A 27,997-nucleotide genomic window follows, 5' to 3' on the forward strand; every position below is an offset into this window, starting at 1 on the left:
GACCTGAGCCGAAGGCAGTCGCTTAACCAACTGAGCCACCCAGGCGCCCTTAAAAAAATATTTTAAGATTTACCTTTTGATACTGTTTCCTTCTAGTTCATTATTTCCCTCTTTCTAGTTTTCTTTTCAGTATTTTCTGATTTATTCTTGGTTCTTCTACCATTCTATCAATACCGTTTCAGGACCTAGTTAATTTGTTTTGACAGTGGCTTCCCAAGTTTAGAATTATTTTGGTCTGTTGAATGCAGCACTGGTTTGAAAGTATCCAGACCATACCTATAGGTCAACTCTGTTATATAGGGTATTAATTAATTCAAATAATTTGGGCTTTGGAGTGATCTGGTTCATTTTTCTAGTTAATTGAGCATGGAATTCTGAAAATTTTCACTCCCTTTGGAAAACTTGATTATAACTTACGGAGTATCATGATCATATTGACAATTTTGTCAGTGGGTTTTAGTTTATGAATTAACTTATGAATATCACTGATTAATTCAAGTAAGAGGAAAGTAAAAAGATTGGATTGAACTTATCAGCAATCTTTTCTGACAGTTATTTTAGTTGCTATATTAAAAGTAGTTTCTTTATTTCCTGAGGGTAAAGTCTTTCCCTCTCTTCACCTCTTTTTGAATTTTAAACTGCTGAACATCCAGGTGGGATGAAGATTTTACACACACACACACACACACACACACCCTGAGTACTGAGCTTCTAGGAATCCCCCCCCCCCACTAATGGTCAGTTGTCTGATAAAATAGTGTATGTTTACTGAAGTAAATAAATCGATGTCTTCACAATTTTTTTCTCTAGGTAGGCATCTGTATTTTAGATAGAGTACTTCAGTGTGCCTGACATGCAGAAAAAGAATAAAATGATCAAACAGAAGAGTGTTTGTTTAGGTCTGTGTGATTGAAAAGTCTCAGTAATTTTTGGAGAAGTAAATTTTGTAGGGGCATTTTTATTTTATTTATTTATTTTTTAAAACATGTTTTATTTATTTATTCATGAGAGTCAGAGAGAGAGAGAGAGGCAGAGGCAGAGGCAGAGGGAGAAGCAGGCTCCCCGCCTAGCAGGGAGCCTGATGCGGGACTCGATTCCAGGACCCTGGGATCATGACCTAAGCCGAAGGCAGATGCTTAACCATCTGAGCCACCCAGGCACCCTATTTTATTTTTTTAATTTATTTTAATTTATTTATTTTTAAAGACTTTGAGACAGAGAGACAGCAAAGAGGGAGAGTGAGAGGAAGAAGCAGACTCCTGCTGAGCAGGGAGACCTATGTGGGGCTCGATCCCAGGACCCTGAGATCATGACCTGAGCCAAAGGCAGATGCTTAACTGACTGAGCCACCCAGGTGCCCCTGTACGAGCATTTTTAGAAACTTAGTTAACTTTTCTTGCATCAGAAATAGTTTTTACCATGTACTTAGGATAATTTAAAACTAGGATTTTGGGGCACCTGGGTGGCTCAGTTGGTTAAGCCACTGCCTTCGGCTCAGGTCATGATCCCGGGGTTCTGGGATCTAGCCCCGCATCGGGCTCCTTGCTCAGCGAGGAGCCTGCTTCTCCCTCTGCCTGCCGCTCCCCCTGCTTGTGCTCTCTCTCTCGCTGTCCAATAAATAAATAAAATCTTTAAAAAAAAATAGGATTTTATTTTGGATGCATATATGAATACGGTGTGTAAGTAATTGGCTTTTCTTTTAAATTTGTTTTTTTTTAGGAAAACCTTTAATTTTATAAATGACCTTTCTATGTCTTTGTGTTTTTAAACTTTTTATTAAAGTTATTTCCACAGTCTGGGGCACCTGGGTGGCTCAGTTGGTTAGGCGTCTGCCTTTGGCTCGGTTCCTGATCCTGGGGTCCTGGGATTGAGCCCCGCATTGGGCTCCCTGTTCAGCGGGGAGCCTGCTTCCCCTTCTCCTGCTCCCCCTGCTTGTGCTCTCTCTCTTTCAAATAAATAATAAAATCTTTAAAATAAAATAAAATTATTTCCCTAACCTGTAAATAGAAGTCAAAACATTTATTACTGTCCATGATACCTGCATTGGAGTTGCACACAGCATATTTTAGTTCAGATTTTGTGACAAAGGCTGTATAGCAACAACAAAGTAAGCAACCTGTCTTATGGCCAGCAGAATTAAAATTCACATTACTCATGAGAAAATTTCTCTGCTCATTGTGTCCCATAGTGGTTGAGAAAATTAAAAAGGCATAGATTGCAAGGTAAAGAAGCTGACTGAGGGTTAGTCAGCAAAGCAACGCGAGGGACAGATAGATAACTCTGGGTAGATCAGGCCTCTGTTATGGGTGGTAAAGCAAGCAAAAGTACATGGCAGTATAAGGAAGTCAGCTTGGGCCAGGAGGATTAAGCAAGTCAGACCGTGGGCCCAGAGTCTGGGCAAGCAACAGGGATTCATTCATATCACAAATACTTGTAGTTTTTGTCTGCTGTTCACTGGTTACTGTGCTTGGTTGTTGAAAATATTAAAATGATCAAGGCAGGTTTCCTATCTTCATTTAAATCTAGAACATTAGACAAATGCCAGTAGGTATGAAAAAAGTCCAAGTTATCATATGAATAATGCACACAAAGCCTGATAGAAATTGAGGAAAGAGCAAGATCAATTTCCTTTGGCATTAGGGAAAGTTTTATGAAGGAGGTGAAAATTGACTTGGGTCTGAAAACGTTATTAGGATTGCAGAAGGAAGAGTTGGAGGCATCTAGGAAAAGACTTTAAATCCTGGAGTTAGGAAGAGAAAACATATTTGGAGCACTGATAACTTGAAATAGCAGTGTCAGCATCATCTGGGAACTCGTTAGGTCCTGTCCTGGACCAGCTGAATCCAGAATTCTAGGGATGGGAGCAAGCAGTCTAGATTTTATAGCTTTTCCAGGTAATTTTTCTATTTTTTTAGAGACTAGCAAGGAATGTATTTATTTAAATTTTAGTTAAGTATCTGTTAACATACCTCACACTGACTGTACAAACATAAGACACATTTGTAATTTCCAAGGAACTTAATCAAGTGGAATAAACAAAACAACTGTGCATTATGACGTGTGCTATTAACAAACTAAATGTGGGGTGCTTAAGAGTACTTAGCAGGAGATGGGTGCCTGGCTGGTTCAGTGAGTGGAGCATTTGACTCTTGGACTTGGGGTTGTGGGTTCAAGCCCCACGTTGGGTGTAGAGATTACTTTAAAATCTTAAAAAAAAAAAAAAAAGTACATGGCAGGGGAGAGGCTTAATCCAAACTGGGGTGAGGATGGGGCAGGGAGACAAATGTCACTCAGAGAAAGCTTCCTGAAGAGAGAGATGAGGTGTCTGAGCTGAGTCCCCCCCTTTTTTTTTTTGAACAAGAACCAAATTTTTTATTCATTTCTTGCATTTTTGAAGTATTCCTTGATGACATCCTTCTCCTGAGATTCTTTGTCATATCCCTTAACTACCACACAACTGCAACCAACCACTTTGTGGGGCTTTCCATCTCTGTCACTTTTACAGAGGCCTACCCATTCACCTAGTTTCTTGTGTCATCAGCCTTGATTAGGTTGATTTGGTGTTCAGCACAAAGGGCCACCAACTTGACATACATGGGCTCATCACAGTTGGGCGCAAAGCACACAAAGATGGGCTTGATGCTTGTCTAAGGTTTTGGCATCTTCGCAAATTCCGCGTGCCAGGCCATCGTGGATGAGGACCGTCTTCAGTACCTCTTGTAAAGCAGTATTAACGTCCATTACACCTTCAGCATCAATGCCTTCCTCGGCCATGGCGGCATGGCTGTGGATTACAAGTGTAGCCGAATCTTGACGGCACCTGAGCCTCTGCTTCTGCGCCACTTGGTGGTGGCAGGGAAAGAGCTGAGCTGAGTCTTTTTTTTTTTTTTTTTTTTAAAGATTTTATTTATTTATTTGGCAGAGAGACAGTGAGAGAGGGAACACAAACGGGGGAGCGGGAAAGGGAGAAGCAGGCTCCCCGCAGAGCAGGGAGCTCGATGTGGGGCTCGATCCCAGGACCCTGGGATCATGACCTGAGCCGAAGGCAGTCACATACCAACTGAGCCACCCAGGCGCCCCTGAGCTGAGTCTTAAAAGGATGAGTACTTAGCCAATGAGAGAGGTAGTCTAGAAAGAGAGCTTTATGTTTAAAGCCATAGAGGCATAATATATACAAGCCAGTTCATCATGGCTGGAGGATAGAGGGTTAGGGTGGAAAGGAGAAAGAGGGTGGTCAGTTAGATTGAGGCAAGATCATAGAGGAGTTTGCATATCATATGAAGAAGTTAACTTTTTTTTCCCCTAAACCAGTGGGAAACTATTATTTTTAAGCAGGAGAATGACATTGTCTCATTTGCTTTTTTAAAGAGATCAGTATGGTGGCCGTGTGGATAATAAAATAGGGTAAATTAATATAGGAATGGGGGCCAGTTAAGAAATTGTTACAGTAATTCATGTGAGGACTTAAAAGACTGTAGGGACAGTGCAGATGAGGAGGAGAGACCAGGTATGAGACACATTTTGAGAGGTAGAAGATAGGACTTGGTGACTGTTGGGTTGTAGGAAGAAAAGGGGTGTACCCTGTGTGGCTTCTGGCTTGGGTGACTGGACAGATGATTGTGCCATCCATTCAGCAAATGTTTATTGAGCACCTACTTGGCTAAGATTCAGTTTTAGGGATATAAGAAATGTCCTTTCCTCAGGAAACTTCCAGTTTGCTGGGATGACTGTTGTATTATCTCTAGCATTCTCTTATCATATGGTAATTAATACTTGGAATGCTATGTTGCAAGATTCTGTAAGTTCAGTAGGATAGAGTCCTGTGAAATATTACTGCTGCTTGCTCCGTAGATATCATGGCCTAGGATAGAAGAGACTTGATAGCCTGAAGGTAGGAAGAGGTAATATGTATTAGAGCAGTGATTCTCAATATGTGAATCCTGAACTGGCTGTATCAGCCTCATCTGGGATCTTTTCAGAAATGTACATTCTCTGCCTAGGAGGTATAGGAAAAGGAGATATGAGGGAGTAATGTTGATTTCTCTTTTGGACATATTGAATTTAAGGTAGTTGTGGGTCGGAGCGCCTGGGTGGCTCAGTTGGTTAAGCATCTGCCTTCTGTTCAGGTCATGATCCTAGGGTCCTGGGATGAAGCCCCACGTGCAGCTCCCTGCTCAGCTGGGAGCCTGCTTCTCCTTTTTCCTCTTTCTCTGCCCTTCTCCTCTGCTCTCTCTTTCTCTCTCTCTCAAATAAATAAATCTTAAAAAAAAAGTAATCGTGGGTCATCTAGGTAGGAATGGCCAACAGGTAATTGACTCTATATCTGGAGCTCAGAAGAGAAATCTGGGCTGGGATTAAAGATTTGAGCATTGTCTGTGCAGGTCTCTTAGGTAGTAGTTGAAGCCATGAAACTGGATGAAATCCTATGGAGAAAGAATATAAAATGAGAAGAGGGTAAACCATAAACACTGCATTTAAGAGGTAGAGGATGAGGAATCTGTGAAGGTTGTCTGAGAATAAATTGAGTTGGAAAATTAGTAGAGCGATGTCAGATTTGAAGGAGTCAGCAGTGCCTAGATATTGCAGAGATCAGGAAAGAGAAGAACTTTAAAAGTATCTTAGAGGCATCAGGAGAGTTCTGGTGACCCTGGCAATAGTACAAGAAAACACCATTTTGTACTGGTAACAAGGAAAGCCAGGATGCTGTGAGTTGAGGGATAAACGGGTGGACAAACATTGAGTATAGACTGTTCTTTAAAATTTTGACTAGAATGAGACAAGATAAGAGCTATGGAGTTTAGGTTTGAGGAAGAATTTATTTTGGGGTAAAAGGAATAGCCTGGAAAGAGTGAGTGTAGTTGAGGATTCAAAGGGAAAAGATGGAATTATTAATAGTTTGAGGTTCCCCAAGGAGGTAGGATGAAATATGACTCTCCTTAGGCAATAAGAGATTTTTTTTTTCATCTGTTAACATGAGAGGGAAGGAGATAAAAATGAAAACTGTTATAGAGGTCATAATCTTTAAGACAGTAACTTAAATCCTAGGTAATGAAAATAAGATTGCAAGGGAATGTAAACTCAGAATGTAGAGGCCTTGTCTTTGTCTTTTCATTGTTTTATTTTTTTTTTAAAGATTTTATTTATTTATTTGAGAGTGAGAATGAGAGAGAGAGAGAGAGCATGAGAGGGGAAGGGTCAGAGGGAGAAGCAGACTCCCTGCCGAGCAGGGAGCCTGATGCGGGACTCGATCCAGGGACTCCAGGATCATGACCTGAACCGAAGGCAGTCGCTTAACCAACTGAGCCACCCAGGCGCCCTCTTTTCATTGTTTTATTACAAATACTGATATATACCAGATATTAAGTAGTGTTTGAAGAAGTAATATGTGAATGAGTAAGTGGAATAAAGGAGTGAGTGCTGATGAGACAGTGGAGGCAATGAGTGTCAGTTCCTTTTCTGAGACATTTATGAAAAAAAGGACAAAGAAAAGTTAACTTAAGTGGTTTACAGTTGGGGGGGAGTTCTGTTTAGGATAGCAGATGTTGGTATTCTTTATTTACTTTTGAAGATTTCATTTATTTATTTGAGAGAGAGAGCAAGCACAAGCTGGAGAGGAGAGGCAGAGGGAAAAACAGACTCCCCGCTGAGCAGGGAGCCCGATATGGGGCTTGATCCCAGGACCCCGGGACCACGACCTGAGCCAAAGGCAGACACCTAACCAACTGAGCGACCCAGATGCCCAGATGTTGGTATTCTTTAGAATTAGAAGAGAAGCCAGGCGAGGGAGCTGTAAGAAAGGATAGTTAATGGAATGAGTCCTAGAAGTGGCAGAAAGAAGAGGGATCAAGGGAAAGAAGGGATATTAAAAGAGAGGGGGGAAAAATAAAAAAAGAGTGAGGTGAGTAGGCCATGGCAACAGATACATTTTAATGTAGTTCATGGGAGGTGGCCTAAATTCTCTCAGTAATTCAAGATAGTTTGAGGCAAGATCATCTGAAGTTGAGATTAAAGGCTGAGGCAAATGGGGTGAGATTGAGGGTGAGGAGTATGGAAAAGGATTATAATACTGATTTGGGGGGATTTGATATGCAGTTAATAGGGTATTAAGTAAATGTTATTAAATAGTAAGTGGACCCAAGAGAGAGTACCAGTGGGTCAGTGACCTAGGGAATGAATCTAAGAAACAGGAGTATTAACAAGAGAAGAGGTTAATACTTTGTCAGTCTTTGTTTTAATAACTTCTGACGAAGTTACATAAGTCTAAAAAAACCATTTTCTGAGTTCAGGTTTTATGTAAGGGGAACATCTACTTGTAGACTGATAATTCTTAATTTTTTTTTTAAAGTTCTAAAGACACTGTTAATTCATTTGCTTAAAATTCAGATTGTACCAAAAGTATAAAATGGCAAGTGAGCCTTTTCAGGGTTGATCACTGATATCCTTATATTTATCACTGTTGAGTTTCTTGTGTACTTTTTTGTTTTTTTGTATTTTTTTCTTCCTTTTTTTTGAACTTGTGGCAGTGTATGGATTTATTTTTTTTATAATTTAGTTCTTATTTGAAAGATTAAATTTAAAGAGATTTTAACAGTACCATGCTCTAGTTGACTCATTACAGTTAGTTTTATTCCAAGGTTTTTTTAACTGTATTTCATTGTAAGCATGAGTCAACAATTCAGCATAATTTTTTGATCGGGTAGTGATTTTGTAATGATTGAGGTTGGTATTTTAACAAGGTTCTAACTGTGACAGTATTTTACGAAATTACTCTTAAGAGAAAAAAAAATTTTTTTAAGTAATTTCTCCACCGAATGTGGAGCTTGAGTTCATAACCCTGAGATCAAAAGCCGCATGCTCTACCGACTAAGCCGCCAGCCAGGCCCCCAAGAAAATATTTTATTACAAAATTTTTTGTACTTATTTTTTCCATTTATTACCTTAGTAAGCGTTAACTAAATGGATAACAATTTCTTAAAAAGAGAAAATGATCTCCAAAGTGTAGTCTATAAAGCATCTATTCTATTTCAAGCTTGCCAGTTAAAATTACTTCCTCACTTTTATACTTCCAAATAAACCTTTTATTCAACAGCTCACATCTACTCTCCTTTTCTGAATTTTCTCCTTGAACTCCCTCCCATACCCTTTTTGTGGTATGAGTTGACAGCTAATGCATAGATCTGGCACAGGAATAAAATTTTGAAATGAGCTATGACTAATATATGTTTCTGGGTTTGTCTTTGGTTTTTGTAACCTTGTACTATAAAAATTTTTTACACATTTGAAGATTTCTATAGGAAATCTTTTAAAATTTAGCACTGAAAATTCAACAGTCCATAGGTTCTTATAGGTTCCTTCCTTAGAGTTTTGTTTTGTCAGTTAAAGCCCTTTATTAGGAGTATCACAATGCGATAGGAGGAGGGCCATGCGATAATCTGTTGCTATCCCAAAAACATTTCTGTGAGATGACACTTTGACTTGTTTTGGTAGCATTATTAAACTTATGTGTACTCTAACCAGTTCTCTTTTGTCTTTTGTAAATAATACAGAGTATTCATTTTTATTTGTGAGAATTAGATAAGCATTTTTAAAAATTATCCTTTTTTTTTTAAAGATTTTATTTATTTGACAGAGATAGCGAGAGCAGAAACACAAGCAGGGCGAGTGGGAGAGGGAAAAGCAGGCTCCTGGCTGAGCAGGGAGCCCAATGCGGGGCTCGATCCCAGGACCCTGGGATCATAACCGAGCTGAAGGCAGACGCTTAACAAGACTGAGCCACCCAGGCGCCCCTAGATAAGCATTTTAAAACCTAAGTACAAGACAGTGAAGCATAGCAACCTACAGAAAAGATAAAATCTTTACCATTGGTCTTAATGGAGCTGTTAGCAGTTTTATTAATCCTTAATCTGTCTAATTTCAGGGCTGATTTTTTTTTTTTTATCATGTCTGCCTGAGTGTGATGCCACAAGGAATCTTCTGTTACCGGCATGCAGTAAGCTGACATCCTGTAGTATTATTTACTTGTAAGGCAATCTTTAATAAAAATTGGAATATCAGGAAAAACAAGTACTGTAATAAGGGAAGTCGTGATTTTATATCTACTTATGTTGCAACTGTTTTCCTAACAAAGAGAATTTTATGAATTATAAACTAACTCATAGTAATCTTTTTCAGGTAAATAATGAATTTATGAACAATCAGATTACTTAAACTCTGCCTTCTTGTTGGCTGTCATTCTGTCTTTACTATCATACTTCTTGACTCTTTTATTTGCTCATTTTCTTGTTTTCAATCTACTACAGTCTAGATCTGTGATGTGCAATTTAGTAGCCACATGTAATTGTTTAAATTTTAATTAAAATGAATTAAAATTAAATTGTAAATTCAGTTCCTTAGCCACAATAGCTACATCACAAGCCCTTAGTGGCTCCTTGTGTCTAGTGGTTCCTGCATTCGTGCAGATACAGAACATTTCTGTCAGTACAGAGCAGAAATTTTTATTAGATAGCACTGGTCTAGAATGATTATGTATCTGCAGTTAACTGAAAGTTATTGTGTTGGCAGTAATCTTCTAATACCAGCACGAGCTTTGGAGTTGGAAAAATTTGAATTTAGATTCTCGTTCTGCCATTCATTAGCTGTGTGACCTTGAACAAATACCATAAACTCTTGACCTTATTTAGTAGTGTAAAATGGGAATAAGAGCACCTCAGATTGTGGTGACAGTAGAGTGCCCGGAAATCCAGTTGCTACTCATTAAATGTATTCGGTTCTTCATTCTTCTTACTTGACTTCTTTGTAATGTTGGAATTTGTTGGAAACTCTTGGAGTTCTTTCCTTTTTTGGCTTCTGTGGCATTTTCTGCTAGTTGCTCTTCTGTATCTCTGACCATTTTTAATCTTTGTTGCTAGCTTCTCATCTGGGTTTGGTCCAAGGCCCTCTTAAATATTGATTGTACCACTTTCCCAATTAAAATCCTATATATTATAGGATTAACATCACCTTAACATAGTGCATGGACTCAGTAGGTTCTACTTGTTTACTTCAGCTTCTTTTACCATGTTCCTCCTTTTTCTCTATACTCTAGCAACTTGGTCTTTGTGAACGTTTTATTCAGTATTGTATGCTAGATTTATTCTGCCATCTGTTTATTCTACCATCAGAGCCTTTTGCATAGGCTATGTTTGGAATGGTTCAAAAGTCCCGCAAGGAAGTAACTGAGCCTTCCACCACCGTGCCGGGTCAGACCGTGTTCCTATGTTACACCAGCTGCCAGCATAGACCCCTCCATATTACAGGAACATTTGTTGAATAAGTGAATTGAGTGAATGCATAAATTCTTTGTTTATTCTCAAAGTTTCATCATCTCCTGTGTACTGATGATTCATACTTTCATTCTTTTCTGCTCCAGTCCATGGATCTGACTGCTTACAGGATATTTATCTAAATGAGGGTGTCTGTCAGTCACCTCAACTCATCGTAACTAAAACCACATTCGTTATTGTCTTCCTATTCATGCTTCCATTATTCTCTAATTTTTCTTCCTAGAAACAGTATCTATTCATTCACTTCTATCTGGAAACCTGGTATGCCTTTTTCTCTCCTTTACTACTAGTTAAGTCTTAAGCAGTCATCAGTTGTATCCTGTACTGAAAGAGTATAATACTGAAAGAGTATAACATAGCAATACTGGCCTGACCTGGTATGGGGGTAGGAGGCTCAATCACTTACGAGAGGGGGTTTTTGAGGAATTCCATTTTGGTTCATGTACTATTGATAAAGAGGAAAATGTATTTATAATATTCCCAGCGTATTAATGCTTCATGCTGTTAAGTAGTGGCAGCTGAATCCAAAACACACTAGCTGCTAGTGTGGTGTTTATTTATTTTTTAAGTAAGCTTTATGCCCAGCGTGGGGCTTGAACTCACGACTCCGAGATCAAGAGTTGCATGCTCAACCCACCGAGCCAGCCAGGCGCCCAAGCCATGTTATTTTTAATGTGTAGTTTTAAGAGCATGAAGTTTTTTCAGGAACATAAGTATCATATTATAGCAAATGGTCTTCCCTTTTAGATCCCCCAATGCCTCTTGAATCAGCTTCTTTATTCCTATTGCCACTGGCATTGTTAGAGTTTCATTTAGATCTCATGTGGACCATTTCCATAGCGTACTTAATGCTTTGTTCTTTTTGCCTCCAGTTTCTTCCTTCTTCATTCCTTCTTTCATATTGCCAGTTTTTCTTCTGAAAAGGAAATCCATGTCACTGCCTCATTTGAAAGTCAGTGCTACATCTTATATTAAAAATTTAAATTCCTGGGGCATCTGGGTGGTCAGTCAGTTAAGCATCTGCCTTCGGCTCAGGTCATGATCTCGGGGTCCTGGGATTGAGCCCCACATCAGGCTCCCTGCTCAGTGGGGAACCTGCTTCTCCCTCTCCCTCTGCTTGTGCTCTTCTATCTCTCTGTCGAATAAATAAATAAAATCTTAAAAAAAAATAAAACCTTTAAAAAATGTAAATTCCTGGGCGCCTGGGTGGCTCAGTTGGTTAAGCGACTGCCTTCAGCTCAGGTCATGATCCTGGAGTCCCGGGATCGAGTCCCGCATTGGGCTCCCTGCTCAGCAGAGAGTCTGCTTCTCCCTCTGACCCTCCCCCCTCTCATGTGCTCTCTCTCTCTCATTCTCTCTCTCAAATAAATAAATAAAATCTTTAAAAAAAATAAAATAAAAAAAAATGTAAATTCCTTTGCATGACACTCATGTTCTGATCCTTATTTCTAGCTATCTTTATGCTATAACCAAGTCATACTAATGGTTCTCCAGTGCCTCATCTTTTTTTTTTTTTTTAACTTATTGGTGCTTTTGTTTTTACTTTTTCTTCCATCTGCACTGTGCTTCTCCTTTGTCTGGCAAAGATCAAGATCCCATTCCCGTGGCATTCTGTGAAAACTTTCCCAATGGCTATTTGGAAATGTGTTTAATTGCCTCCCCTAACCTGTGGGCTCCTCTGAAGCAGGGGATGCATTTTTATTCATGTTCGGAAAGCCAGTTCCCATTCCATTCTCCTGGACTGTAAAGGTAAATGATGGATAGGTATAAGTAGACACTTTTCCTGCTGGCTTGGGAAGTCAGCAAAGGTGCAGCTGCGTTAGTTATATTTTCGTCTAGGGCTATGGAGGTCTCTGAAAGTCCTATGAATAAACAATTAGAAAGTTTAAGTGCAGGGGCTCCTGGGTGGCTCAGATGGTTGGGCGTCTGCCTTCGGCTCAGGTCGTGATCCCGGGGTCCTGGGATCGAGTCCCGCATCGGGCTCCCTGCTAGGCGGGGAGCCTGCTTCTCCCTCTGCCTCTGCCTCTCTCTCTCTCTCTGAATAAATAAATAAAACATATAAAAAAAAGTTTAAGTGCATTAGCACAATGGGAAAGCTACTGGAAAGGAAACTATTGATTCTAAAAGTTATAAGACTTCTTTTATGCTTCAAGATTTTTTTTACGTATCTGAGTAAATTGTCAGTTGCATGTGAGAATGTTATTTCATTTGTTAAGTGGTAAGTAGACTTTTTCATAAATAAAGGAAACTCAGAATTTGTAAATAACATTTTTATTTACGTAAGTTGATTTATCATAACATTTTTGTACTGGATATATTCTAGAACAGCTGATAAAGTGAGACTGTTATTCTAAATCTTTTATTTCTTAATTTAGCAAACATTTATGTTTGCCTACTACACATATCAAACTTAGTGTTAGGTACAAAGATGAAAGAAAAAAAAGACTCCCAGAGACTTCACAGCATAGACTGAGTCAGGCATGTGGAAGAAAAAATTATAGTGTATGTGTATGTATATATATATATAAAATTAAAATACAATAAAGTATATATAATATGTATACATGTACATACATACATACACACTAATATATGTTTTAGTAGAGCTATTATAAGGTGCTGTAGATTTCTTCTGATCACTCTGCTTGAACTTGGCATGTAGCAGCTATTTGGACATTTTTATTATTCTCTTGGGTCACATTTATAGATAACGTTAAACAGTTAAGTGCTGAGAGAATCATCATTTTGTTGTTATGTTGCTTTGAGTGAATTTTGTTTGATGCTGTGAGATATAATACAATGTGGTGGAACATGCATGGGTTAGAGAATTGGAAGACCTATAATGGAGTTTGCTGAATTTATACACATACACAGACACACACAAATAAATGTATGCTCGTAAAATGGCCACAGCCTGACTGATTCAGAGTTCTTGTGGGTATTGAGTAAGGTAATTATCTAAGATGCTTGATAAAATGCAAAATGCTGTTTAAATTTTTATTTTTATTTTATTTTTTTTTTAGACAGAGTGCAGGGGAGTGGTGGAGGGGGAGAGGGGGCAAGAGAATTGTAAGCAGACTCCATGCCCAGTGCAGAACCCAATGCAGGCTGGATTTCATGACCCTGAGATCATGACCTGAGCTGAAACCAAGAGTTGGATGCTTAACCGACTGAGCCACCCAGGCACCCCTCTGTTTAAATTTTTAAAAATCCATGTACTAAAAACTAGTATGTCGTACTTTTTGGCAGATCTGGGTTTCATAATCATTTCATTCTGATTTCTGTGTGGCTCTCTGTCCAGTAATATACTCCTTAACAAAGTAGAAAGTGTATCTGAGTGTTGGGCTCTAAGTAACAGACTACCCACCCAACTAAATGTGGCCTGAATAATTAGGAATGTATTATCTCACAAAATGAGAAGCCTAGAATCAGAGTTACAGGGTGGTTCAGAGTTCATCCAGTTTCATCAGGGACATAGGTCCAATTTACATTAAAGCTCCACTTATCCAAAGGGGACCACTTCAATTTCAGACACTAACACCTGCCTGAAGAAAAGCAGAGAGCACTTCCTCAAGTGTCTCTTTTTATTAGATTGCAAGCCTCATTACAGGTTTTTTCTTAAGGTCCATTGTCTTTTCCATGTTTCTTGCATACCAGAAAAAGACCAAACTTCTTACTCAGGCAGTTAAGTGCATCCTCCCGCCCCATACAAACTCCCCTTTTTATTGAGAAATAATTGACATACATCAGTATAAATTTAAAGCATACAGCATGATTGTTTGATTCACGTACATTGTGAAATGATGGACACGATGGGTTCATTTAACATCCCTCATCTCACATAAATACAGTAAAAAGAGGAGAAAAAAATTTTTTTTCTCCTTGTGATTAGAACTCTTAATATTTTCCTACATATCAAATAGCTGTGCTAGCTCTAGTCATTGTGTTGTACGTTACGGCCCTAATACTTACTTCTCTTATTACTGAAAGTTTGTACCTTTTGACCACCTTCCTTCAAGGCAGTTCTTTTTTTTTTTTTTTTAAAGATTTTATTTATTTATTTGACAGAGAGAGACACAGCGAGAGAGGGAACACAAGCAGGGGGAGTGGGAGAGGGAGAAGCAGGCTTCCCGCCGAGCAGGGAGCCCGATGTGGGGGTCGATCCCAGGACCCTGGGATCATGACCTGAGCCGAAGGCAGATGCTTAACGACTGAGCCACCCAGGCGCCCCAAGGCAGTTCTTATAAACACTCCCTAGCTTACCTTCTATCACCAGAGGCTAGGCCTTATGTAGTAAAAACCACTTCAGTATTTTATTTGGTATTCTGAACAGAAGTCAGTGATTACTGGTGGGATTGTAGGCAGTGAAAATTATATCTGGTTTTTGATGTTATACTGTATTTCTTCCCTCACCAGTATGTGGCTATAGCCCTGTGTTGTCAGCCTCTTTACAAAAATATTTTCTAGACCTAGTTTACCATAACCAAAAGTCTGCTTTCTTCCAAAGGATATCATTTGCCTTGCAGTCCCTTCAGGTGAAGGAAGGAGTTGGAAAACTATTTCTGTAAAAGGCCAGACAGTAAATATTTTAGGCTTTGTGGGCCATACAGTCTTTTGCAACTACTAAAGTCTGCCATTGTAGCTTGAAGCAGCTATAGATAATACACAAATGAGCATAGCTGTGTTGCAAAAAAACTTTAGTGTACAAACGCAGGTGATGAATTTCTAAAAGCACAAACATCAAAAGAAAAAGATAAACATCATACATACTAACTTTATGCTTCAAAGGATACCAAGAAGATAAAAAGACAAGCCACAGAATGGGATAAAATTTTTGCAAATCATAGATTAGAGACTTCTTTCTGGAGTATATAAAGAATTCTTACAATTCAGCAATAAAAAACCCAATGAAAAATGAGCAAAAGATCTGAGCAGACATTTCTCCAGAGGAGATAAACAAATATTCAATAAGCACATGAAAAGAGGCTCAATTAGGGAAATGCAAATCAGAACCACAGAGAGCTACTACATACCTACTAGCATGGCTATAATCAAAAAGACCAGATAAGTGTTGGTGAGGATATGGAGAAATCAGAATCCTTATAACATTTTTGGTGGGTTTGTAAATGTAGCTGCTTTAGGAAACAGTTCTTCAGCATGTTAAACATAGAGTTACTATATAACCTAAGTTATATAATCTAATCTATATAACCATTCCTAAGTATATACCCATAAGAAATGAAATGAAAAACTCATACATGAATGTTTATATGGCATTATTTATAATAGCCAAAAAAAGGGGAAACAGCCCAAACGTGCACAGATTAAATAAAATGTGGTATATCCATACAACAAAATACCATTCGGCAATAAAAAAAGTATTGATTCTTGCTATACTACATGGATGAACCTTGAAAATATTTTAAGTAAAAGAAGCTGGTTACAGAGGAACACATACTGTATGATTGCATTTATATGTGATATCCAGAATAGACAAATATATAGAAACAGAAAGTAGAGTGGTGGGGTGAGTCAGGGAGATGGGGAGTGACTATGTGAGGAATTTGTGGTAATAGCTGCACAACTTCGAATGTACTAAAAACCGTCCACTTCAGATGGATGAATTACATGGGATGTGAATTATATTTCAATATAAAGCTATTATTTTAAAAAACCAAACCCTTACAAAGCTATAGTAATCAAAACAGAATGGTATTGGCATAACCGCAAACACATAGATCAGTGGAATAGAATAGAGAAACCACAAATAAACCCACACATATATGTGGTCAATTAATTTATGACAAAGGAACAAAGAATATATAGTGGGGTGAGGATGGTCTCTTCAATAAATGATGTTTGGGAAACTGGACCACTGTCTTACACCGTACACAAAATCAACTTAAAATGGATTAAAGACTTGAACATAAGACCTAAAAACATAAAACTAGCAGAAAATTTAGGCAGTAAGCTCCTTGACATCTGTCTTGGTGATGATTTTTTGGATTTAACACCAAAAACAAAGGCAACAAAAGCAAAAATAGACAAGTAGGACTATGTCAAATTAAAAAGCGTCTGCAAAGCTAAGGAAACCATCAACAAAATGAAAAGGAAATTTAAGTGAATGGGAAAATATTTATAGATCATATATCTGATAAGGGGTTATTATCCACAATATATAAAGAGCCTGCAGCTCAATAGCAAAATGACAATCCAGTTTAAAAAAAATAGAGGATCTGTATAAACATTTTCCAAAGAAAACATACAGGTAGCCAACAGGTACATGAAAAGATCCTTAGCATCACTAATCATCAGGGAAATGCAAATTAAAACCATAGATATCACCTCACACCTGTTAGAATGGCTGTTATCAAAAAGTCAAATAACAAGTGTTGGCAAGGATGTGGAGAAAAGGGAATCCTTGTACATTGTTGGTGGGAATATAAATTGGTGCAGCCATTGTAGAAAATAGCATGAAGGTTCTTCAAGAAATTAGAAATAGAACTATATGATCCAGCAGTTTCCACTTCTGTGTATTTATCTGAAGGGAATTAAAACACTAAAAGTTGTATGCACTCTCATGTTCATTGTAGCCTTATTTACAATAGCCAAGACATGGAAGCAACCTAAGTGTCCATCAGTGGATGGATGAGTGAATGAATAAAGAAAGTAGGGTGAGTGTATATATACAGTGGAGTATTATTCAGTCAAAAAAGAAGGAAATCTTGCCATCTGCAACAACAGGGTGAGATCTTGATAGCATTATGCTAAGTGAAATAAGAGAAAGACAAATACTGTATGTTCTCACTTCTGGAATCTTTTTTTTTTTAAGATTTTATTTATTTATTTGACAGAGACAGAGATAGCAAGAGCAGGAACACAAGCAGGGGGAGTGGGAGAGGGAGAAGCAGGCTTCTCGCTGAGCAGGGAGCCCTATGTGGGGCTCGATCCCAGAATCCTGGGATCATGACCTGAGCTGAAGGCAGACGCTTAACGACTGAGCCACCCAGGCGCCCCTCACTTCTGGAATCTTGAAAACAAAACCAAAAACTGAATTCATAGATAACAGAGAACAGATTGGTAGTTGCCAGAGGCAGGAGATAGTGGGTAGGTGAAATGGGTGAAGGTGGTCAAAAGGTACAAACTTCAGATATAAAGTAAGTCATAAGATAATACAGCATGGTGACTATAGTTAATACTGTATTGCATATTTGAAAGTAGTTAAGAGTAGATGTTAAAAGTTGTCATCACACACACAAAATTTTGTGATTGTTTTATGGTTACTGATGTTAACTAGACTTACTGTGGTGACCACTTCACAATATATACAAATTTGGATCTTCTTGTATACCTGAAACTAATACAGGTCAATGATGTCTCAATTAAAGATGTCACTAAAAAAACAAAACCGAACCCCAGGAGATGGTAGGCCTGATATGACCTGGGGCCATAGTTTGCTGACCCGATAGATTACCATTCTTTTTTTTTTTTTTTTTAAAGATTTTTATTTATTTGAGAGAGAGATAGTGACAGAGATAGCGAGAGAGAGTACGAGCAGGGAGGAGAGGGAGAAGCAGACTCCCCACTGAGCAGGGAGCCTGATGGGGGACTCATTCCCAGGACCCCGGGATCATGACGTAAGCCAAGGGCAGATGCTTAACCGACTAAGCCACCCAGGCACCCAGATTATCATTCTTAATTCTCATGCAAAGTCATTTTCCTCTGACTGTCTTCCTTTTATATCTTTGAATTGTTATCAACTAACATCTTTCTGGATAGTCCAGTTTTTCATTCAAAATATAGTACCTCTGACACATTTTCCCTCTAGGATCCTCCTTCACGTCAGGTGTTTATGTACGTCTTTGCTTTAGTGTTTCTTGACCTTTCATTTGACTGACCTGTACTTTATATTTCATCTGTTTACTTTGGCCACTGTGCCACTACTAGGACTGTATTTCCTCTGCTCTGAGATTATTTTCTTAATTATAATTACTGAAAATGCTATGCTTCTAGGGTTTTCTGTTTTGTTTGGGGATAATAGATGTTTTTAAATTAAAATACAGTACCAAATTAATGTTGTTCCTTCCAGGTTTCTGGACAGTTTCCATGTAACAGTGTTTTGTATTTTCCATCCCTTTACTCCTCCTCTCAGTTGTCCCCGCCTGCCTCACACCCTGTTGTTGTCATGTTTTTGTGGTTGAGACTACAGTGTTAGACACATGAACAACACTGTGCCAGTGTAAGTTGGAAGTGACAAGTCACTTAAGATGAGAGGAAAATGGTTTCAGTAATTTACTGCTTCTCTTATATAATACAGAAAGGATATAGCTTTGTCATATATTGGTGAGAATATTATGGGAATTATATTAGTGTGAGTTCAAATTTGTCCTCTGCCACTACCAGCTGTGTGACCTTGTGCAAGTTGCTTAACCTTGACACCCTTATTTATTTATTTATTTTTAAGATTTTATTTATTTGACAGAGACACAGCGAGAGAGGGAACATCATAAGCAGGGGGAGTGGGAGAGGGACAAGCAGGCCTCCCGCAGAGCAGGGAGCCCGATGCGGGGCTCGATCCCAGGACCCTGGGATCATGACCTGAGCCGAAGGCAGACGCTTAACCGACTGAGCCACCCAGGTGCCCCCTTGACACCCCTATTTAACCAGAAAATTGTTTGGAAGATAAATGAGATAATGTATGTAAAGTCTCTAAAAGAGGGCCCAGCACATAAATGTGATTTCATTTTTTTTTTGTATTCGGTAAACTTTCCTTTTTTCCATACTTGTCTATATTTACAAAACTATTCAAGATTTCTTTCTCAGCTTTTACCTTTTTTTTTTTTTTTTTAAAGATTTTATTTATTTGACAGAGAGACAGCGAGAGCAGGAACGCAAGCAGGGGGAGTGGGAGAGGGAGAAGCAGGCTTCCCGGCGAGCAGGGAGCCTGATGCGGGGCTCGATCCCAGGACCCTGGGATCATGACCTGAGCCGAAGGCAGATGCTTAACGACTGAGCCACCCAGGCGCCCTCTCAGCTTTTACCTTTAAAAAAGTCATCCATGAGAACTAGACAAAGTAACATTTATTGTATTGCATGTTTAGTTTGAACTAAGGTAGTTAATTGAAATTTAAGTTAGTGCATCTGAAGTGTCTGAAGGATATTAGGCGGTTATGTAAAGAATTGTCTTAATTTGATGAAAATGTCATTGTTAGAAGTAAAACCAGATGAAAAGAGCCAGCAGGTTTTTGTTTGTTTTTGCAAACCTAGACTTTGAGAAAGATCTCTGCTTTATTTTTTTTTTAATTTTTAAAAATTTTTAAAGATTTTATTTATTTGACAGAGAGAGACATAGCGAGAGAGGGAACACAAGCAGGGGGACTGGTAGAGGGAGAAATAGGCTTCCAGCGCAGCAGGGAGCCCGATGTGGGGCTCGATCCCAGGACCCTGGGATCATGACCTGAGCCAAAGGCAGATGCTTAATGACTAAGCCACCCAGGCACTCCAAGATTTCTGCTTTAGTAAAGCTTTTGTCACGTGTCTGTTGCTACTTGAGAGGTGTTTTACATCTTTGGGAATTAAATCTTATTCTTAAATCCTTTGTATTAATTGCTTACAGTGTATCAAACACTTAAGATACCATTCTTAACTTTTTGGACATATACTCAGTTTCAGTCCTGGAAAAACTTTGGGTTGGCATAAAGAGGAAGATTAATTGGCAAATGGACTGTGTTTAAAGTTCATATAACAGTTGTTTGGAACTTCATACATTTTTTCAAAGAAATTACAAAAAGGGATTTACTTTATAAATTATAAAAGCATATTTCAGTGATAATTCAAAAATATATATTAATAAGTATTTCCTATGTTTCCATGCACTGGAGAATAACTGTAGTGAAAAAAACCCCATAAGAATACAACCCATTGAGGGCGCCTGGGTGGCTCAGTCAGTTAAGCATGTGCCTTCAGCTCAGGTCACGATCCTGAGGTCTTGGGATTGAGTCCCACATCAGGCTCCTTGCTCAGCGGGGAGCCTGCTTCTCCCTCTGCCTCTGCCCCTGCTTGTGCTCTCTTTCTCTCTCTCTCTTAAATAAATAAATCTTTAAAAAAAAATACAACCCATTGAAATTTGTGGGATGTAGGTAAAGCAGTGCTGAGAAGGAAACTTACAGCACTAAATGCACATTTTAGAAAAGAAAAAAAGTGTCAATAATCTTGAGCTCCCAAGAACCTGAAGAAGAATAAAAAAGAAGCAAAATCAAGCGGCGCCTGGGTGGCTCAGTTGGTTAAGCATCTGTTTTTGGCTCAGGTCATGATCCTAGGTTCCTGGGATCAGGCCCCACATCGGGCTCCCGGCTCAGCGGGGAGTCTCCTTCTCCCTCTCTCTCTGCCTTTCCTCACTGGCTTGTGCTCTCAATTTCTCTCACTCACTGTCTCTCCCAAGTAAATAAATCTTAAAAAAAAAAAAAAAAAAAACAAAATATACCTAAAGCAAAGAACAAGGGAATAAAGATAAAAACAGAAATCCGTGGAATTGAAGACAAAAACCAGAAAAATCAATGAAATAAAGAGCTGGTTCTTCAGAAAGATCAATAAATTGACAAACCTCTAGCAAGACTGGGAGGATTAGAAGAAACAAATTATCAGTATCAGGAATGATGTGTAGGGTATCACCATAGAGCCTTCAGACATGGAAAAGATAATACGGAGATAAGATGAGCAGCTCATACATAATTTTGACAACTTTGATGTAATGGACCAGTTCCTTGAAAAGTACATACTACCACCCTTCACCCAATATGAAATAGATAATTTGAATAGTCTGCATTACCTTGATAACCCCCCCAAAGGAAACATTTCAAAAACTATCAATTTTCCCATGTCAGCGTAATGCAAAAATTTTAAGAAAATGGTAAAGAAATAAAACTAAGCAGTATGGGAAAAAAATTGAATGCCATTACCAAGTATGTCTCACTGCAGGGATGCACAGCTGGTTCACTGTTTGAAACTCAATATAAATAATCCACTGTATTAACAGCTAAAGAACAATCACATGATCACATAGTTTGATGGAAAAACACATTTAATAAAATTCAGGACCCGTTCATAGTTTCTTTAAAAAAATAAAAATAGATATAGAGGGGGGAACTACCTCAGTTGGATAAGAAATAGCTATACAAACATATAGGTAACATTATACTTAATGGCAAAGACTGAATGCTTTTCCTATAAGATCATTAACAAGGTAAATACCTGCTCTCACCACTCTTTCAACATAGTAATGAAAGTTCTACCCACTGGAATAGGCAAGAAAAAAAATAAAGGTATACAGATTGGAAAGAAAAAAAACCTCCCTATTTGCAGATGACATGATTGTCTACATAGAAAATTCTGGGAAATCTACAACAAAAAACTAGAACTAATAAATGAGTTCAACAAGATTGTAGGATACAAGATAAACATACAAAAATCATGGTTAATTTTGGGTAGAAAAAATAGGATTGGTTAGGTTAGATATTTTTTAACGGATAAATTTTAAACTGTGAGATTGAATAACAGGTATCACTATTTCAGGCCCCATCATGTGGTAGGATCTTTATATTTTTATGCAGTAGGATCTTTAAAATAGTTAACATTATGTACCCTCAAACATTTGCCTAGGTGTAGTTACAGAGTATAATTTTGGCAGCATTTATCAGACTAGGAAATTATAGGGTTTTGTTTTCCTCCTAAAATAATTTGACAAGTATAGATGTTCTTGACTTCTGTTGGAAAACTAGTCACTGTTTAACAATGGTATACCACGTTAGCGAACATTTCTGCCATACGATAGCATCATAACTAATTTTTATAGAGTATACACAAGATCCCTGGTGCCAGATTTGTTGCCATAACCAAGGTCATGTTTGATTTGTATGGCTAAGAACTTCTGTTTCTGAGATTTATTGCCTTTTTTTTTTTTTTAAGGTTTTGTTTATTTGAGAGAGTGTGCGCACATGTGACGCGAGAGAAGAGCATTGGGGGGCTTTGGGGGAGGTGGTGCAGAGGGAGAGGGAGAAACAGACTCCCCTCTGAGCAGGGAGCCCAGTGTGGGGTTTGATCCCAGAACCCTGGGATCATGACCTGAGCCTGAAGCAGATGCTTAACCAGCTGAGCCACGCAGGTGCCCCTGCCTCTTTTCTTACGCTGATTGTTGTACTGGCCTACAAAAGAGCATAATACAAAGTTAAGCATACCCTGTTTGGGAAACCCTTGTCTCCTGGACTACCAGGATGCTTTAAGAAGTTTCTTGAGGTTCCATGTCTGTGTTCTCTCTCCCTTTCTCCCTCCCTCCCCTTCTCCTATATTTAAATATGTCTAGCATCTTCATTAGTAGTAAAAACAAAAAACGATACAGCTGGAAGGACCCCTTGAAATCATCTAGTCAAACTTTCTTATTTCCTGTATGGAGAAGTCAGTGTCTAGAGGGAGGGGTACTTGTGAACTCAGCTTGATACAGAGACTTGACCTTGGAAGTCTACTGATACTAGATTTTTTGTTTCTTGGTTCTGTCCTTTGATCTTTTTACTTCCTTTCACCGAAATTTACCCATCCACAGTTCACACCTTGTTTTATACTTCTGATAAGGAATATCTGTCCTGGAACAGGCATTAAGATGGTCAGTGATTTTACCCTAGAAATTGATTTCCTTATAAAAATTACATTAACTGTGGGAAGTTGGCAGACTTGTCTTTCAGCAGATGAAGACATTTGGATTCTAACTTTTTCTTCAAGTCCATATTATTTAGTATTTAAAAAAAATTTTTTTTAAAGATTTTATTTATTTGATAGAGACACAGCGAGAGAGGGAACACAAGCAGAGGGAGTGGGAGAGGGAGAAGCAGGCCTCCCGCGGAGCAGAGAGCCCGATGCGGGGCCTGATCCCAGGACCCCGGGACCACGACCCGAGCCGAAGGCAGACGCCCAACGACTGAGCCACTCAGGCGCCCCCATTTAGTATTTTTAAAATTTACCATCTTATGATTATCAATTTTGATACACATTAAATCAGGAGGAATAGGAATTTAATTTCTAAAGAAATTTTCTGGCAAAGAAATGAAAGTATTTTTGGATCTCTTATCTCATTTTGTTTAGAGTTACTTTGATCTTGAAATGTCTAGATGTGAGAGAATAAAAATAAATTTTATAGATGCATACTGTAAAGTTTAGACTATTTTCAAAGGGCCTGCTGTCAGAATATGTAGACATTTATCTTCAGGAGACTTTAAGAGGTGACAACATTGTCTTATTTGGTTATAGGCTCTTCTTGGGAACTATATAAATATTACTTACGTATTACAGTACTGCTTGCTTATTTAAAGTGTATGGAGATCCAGATCTTAATAGATACTCATTATGAAAAGTGAGCATTAAGGAAAGCAGAAATCTAAAGTTCTTTAATAACTGAACTTTTAAGAATTTATTGAATCTCTTAGTATGTCCTTAATCTAACCATGTTATGTAATACATTGATGCTTAACATGCCACTTAAACCAAGTTCCTTAAGGCTATCTGGATTTTTACATGCACCTATAAAATACTTCCTTGCATAAATTTAGGACAGTGTTAAATCTGGCAAGGGATATCGAAAGATAATAAAACAACTGCCTTCATGGAATTTAAGCTCTGAGAGGGGGACTAAGTAAAGGATGAAAGAATTATAAGAATCAAGATTACTGTAAGTTTCTGGTTTCTCATGATACTGTAAAATTAATCTAAAAAATACATAATTTGCTACCTTGAAATGAGTATGTAGGTTATAAAAACAAAATTTGATATACTTTAATTGTGAATAATAGTATGACAGGAAACTTACTATTTTAAAGAAAGTGATGAGAAATTTTTAAAAAGTAGGGATTTAAATCTGTGAGTTAGGAAGCAATTCCATTATACTTGAGACTCCTACTGAGTTTTAAAAAATAAGCTTTAGGGGCATCTCGGTGGCTCGGTTGAGTGTCCAACTCTTGCTTTCGGCTCAGGTTGTGATCTCATGGGCTGTGAGATCAAGCCCTGCGTGGGGCTGCACACTCAGCAGGGTATTTGCTTGAGATTCTCTCTCTCTCTCTCTCTCTCTCTCTCCCCCCCCCTCCACCCGATTGTGCACGCACATATGCATGTGCTCTTTCTCTCAAATAAATAAATAACCCCCCAGCTTTATTGAGGTATAACTTACATATAATAAAATTAACCTATTTTAAGTGTATAGTTAATGTGTCTTGACAAATGTATAGTTTTGTAAGCACCACCACAATCAAGATGTGTAGAACATTTCTGTCACCCTAAAATGTTACCTGGTACCCTTTTTCACTGACCCTCTTAACCCCTGATCTTTTGGTAACTATAGTTTGCCTTTTCTAGTACTTATAAATGGAATCATGCAGCATGTAACCTTTTGTACCTGGCTTCTTTCATTTACTGCTTTTGAGATTCATTTATGTTGTTGTGTGTATGAGTTGTCTGTTCCTTTTCCTGAGTAGTACTCCATTGTCTGGATATACCACAGTTTATCCATTTGACAGCTGATGCACATTTAGATTGTTTCTTATTTGGACTGTTAACAAAGCTTCTGTGGCCATATGTGTACAAAATCTTTGCATGGACATGTTTTCATTTCTGAATGTTACATTAAACTTAATACTAAGAATCCATCAAACTCTCCCAAAATGGCTGTGTCATTTGGGGTTCCCACCAGCAATGTATAAAAATTTCATTTGTTCCATATCTTCAACATTGTCAACATTTTTACTTTTACCCACATATACTGTATGTCTGGGTGTTAATTGCTGTTGCTGTGTTACACATTACCATTAACTTAGTGGCTTAAAACAGCACCTAGTTATTATTTCATAGTTCTGTAAGTCAAAGTTCAAATGGGGTGTCTCTTCAGGGACTCAAAAGGCTGAAATCCAGGTGTTGGCCAGAGTGAGCTCTCTTGTCTGGAGGTTTTGGGGAACAATCTGTTTCCGGGCTCGTTTAGGTTGTTGGCAGGATTCAGTTTCTTGTTGTTGTAGGATTGAGATCTCTGTTTCCTTGTTCACTGTCAACTGGAGGCTACACTCAGCCCTTAGAAGCTGCCTGCCCTCAGTGACATGTGGTGCACTCCCTAGTCTTGAATTCTCCTCATGGTTTGAATCTCTGACGTCCCCTCTTTGCCCTTAAAAGGCTCTTATGATTAGAACAGACCCACCCTAATAATGTTATCTTAAGGTCAACTGATGTGGAAACTTAATTACATGTACAAAATCCCTTTGAGCCAGTACCTAGATTAGTATTTGAATAACTGGGAAAAGATGTTTGTATACGTAGGGCTGGGAATTTCAGAGAGGGCCATCTTAGAATTCTGCCTTGCACATAACCATTTGTTCTACATTTTCAGCAACATTTGGTATGTTAGTTTTTAAATTCTAGGCATATATATACTAGTTGCAAGTATTGTGGTATCTAATTGTAGTTTTAATTTGCATTTGGCTGATGTCTTACGATGTGAAACATCTTTTCATCTTGCTTATTTGCTGTGTCTATATCTTTTGTTATACAATATCTACTCAAGTGTTTTGTCTTTTCCTTTTTTTTAATATTGATATTCATTTGTTTTAGCATCATTTGTTGCAAAGGTTTTTTTTTTCCCCATTGAATTACCTGGACACCTTTGTCAAAAACACATAACTTTGTGTATGTGTATTTTACATTTTATTCTTTTGCATTGATCTTTATGTCTAGTCTTAACACCAATATCACTCTATTAACTCTAGCTTTATAATAATTCTTTAAGTCAGATAGTGTAACTCCTTCAACATTGGTCCTATGTTTGGCTACTTAGGTCTATATGGAAATGCATTTGATTTTTGTATACACCTTGTATTGGGTGACTTTGCTTCATTTATTAGTTCTGATAGTCTTTTGCAGTTTGTTTAGTATTTATGTACATACATAAATGTTAATCATGTTATCTGCAAGTAAAGGCAGTTTAACTTCCTCTTTTCAATCTGTATGCCTTTTATTTCTTCTCTCTCACCTGATTGCACTGGTGCAGATATCTTACCTTCTTGATCTGAGGGAGAAAGCATTTAGTCTTCCCCATATTAAGTATGATGTTAACTGTAGGCTTTTTGTAGATAGCCTTTATAGATTGAGGAAGATCCTTTGCTTGCTGGATTGTGGTTCTTATTTTTTCATGAATAGGTGTTGAAATTTGTCTTATTTGTTGAGATGATAATACGGTGTTTTTTCTTTTTTAGTCAGTGTAGTGAATCACATTGATTTGGAATATTAAACCAACCTTACATTGCTGGGATGTTCCTCAGTTGGTCATGGAATTTTACTTTTAAAATTTTTTTCTGGATTTGCTCAAATATTGTTAAGGATTTTTGCATCTGTTGTCATGAAGAAGTGTGGGAGTATAGTTTTCTTTTTTTGTAATGTTACTGGCTGATTTTGGTATGAGGGTAACATGGGCCTCATTAAATGAGTTAAGAAATATTCCTTTCCCCTTCTGCTTTCTGAAAGAATTTGTGTAGGGTTGGCATGTTTTTTCTTCGAGTATATGGTCAAATTGACCAGTGAAGCCATCCAGGTCTGTAGTTTTCTTTCTAGGAAAGTTTTTAACTCAAATTCAGTGTATTTTAATAGTTGTAGAGCTATTCAGCTTTTCTCTTTTATCTTGAGTCAGTTTTGTCATATACTGTCTTTCAAGAAACTTGTCTGTTCATCTGAATTATAAAATTTGTTTTCATAATGTTGTTTAGAAAATTCCTTTATTTTTCTTGTAATGTCTACAGGATTTGTGTTGATTTGTCTTGGGGGTTTACTTATTGATCTTTTCCAAAAAATGGATTTTTGTCTTTATTGATTTTTCTTCTGTTTGTCTACTTCTATTTTATTAATTTCTCATTTTTTTCTTTCTCATTTTCTCTTGGTTTAGGTTAACTTACTCTTTTTGTACCTTTTTACTTTGGGAACAGATCATTGTGTTTTGGACCTTCTCTTGTAACAGCATTTTCCTCAAAACATTGCTTAACCTGTATCCCATAAATTCTGATAGGTTCTGTTTTCATTCTATTCAAAATATTTTCTGATTTCTCTTGTCATTTTCTCTGTGACTCATGGGTTATTATTAGAATTGTGTTTTGTTTCCAAATTTGAATATTCCCAAATACCTTTCTAGTTTAATTACATCCTAATGGGAGAATATATTCTGCATGATTTTAGACCTTTCAAGTTTATTGAGACTTTTTTAGGCTCAGAATAATGTCTTTGTGATTGTTCCATGTGCATTGGAAAAGAATATTCTGCTGGTTTAGGACATGTTGGTTGATAGTGTGTTGTTGATTTTTTGTTGTTGTTCTACTGGTTTTCTGTCAGTTACTGTGAGAGAAATATTAAAATCCCCAAAATGATTGACTGTTTGCCCTTATTGTCCTTTAGTGTTTAATTTCATTTATTTTGAAACTCTGTTCCTGTGTGTGTTTTTTGTAGACCTAATTATAGTGTGGTGGTGGGAGTTCCTCACATATGCACACAATTTCTGGACATCAGCTGGATATCCTATAATTCAACTCAATTCTGACATCATCTACCTAGAGATAGCATCAGATTCCACAGGTGAAGGGCTCACCTAGCTCTGACCTGTTTTTAAAGTA

General features: G+C 37.9%; 1 protein-coding gene across 1 annotated transcript in view; it reads left to right on the forward strand.

Annotated features, from left to right (window-relative positions):
• PPP3R1 (protein phosphatase 3 regulatory subunit B, alpha) overlaps positions 1 to 27,997 on the forward strand; it is a 69,870-nt gene that overhangs the window by 1,152 nt on the left and 40,721 nt on the right. The window lies entirely within an intron of this gene.

This window comes from Neomonachus schauinslandi, chromosome 10, assembly GCF_002201575.2.
Source record: "Neomonachus schauinslandi chromosome 10, ASM220157v2, whole genome shotgun sequence".
In the NCBI taxonomy this organism is placed as follows: domain Eukaryota; kingdom Metazoa; phylum Chordata; class Mammalia; order Carnivora; family Phocidae; genus Neomonachus; species Neomonachus schauinslandi.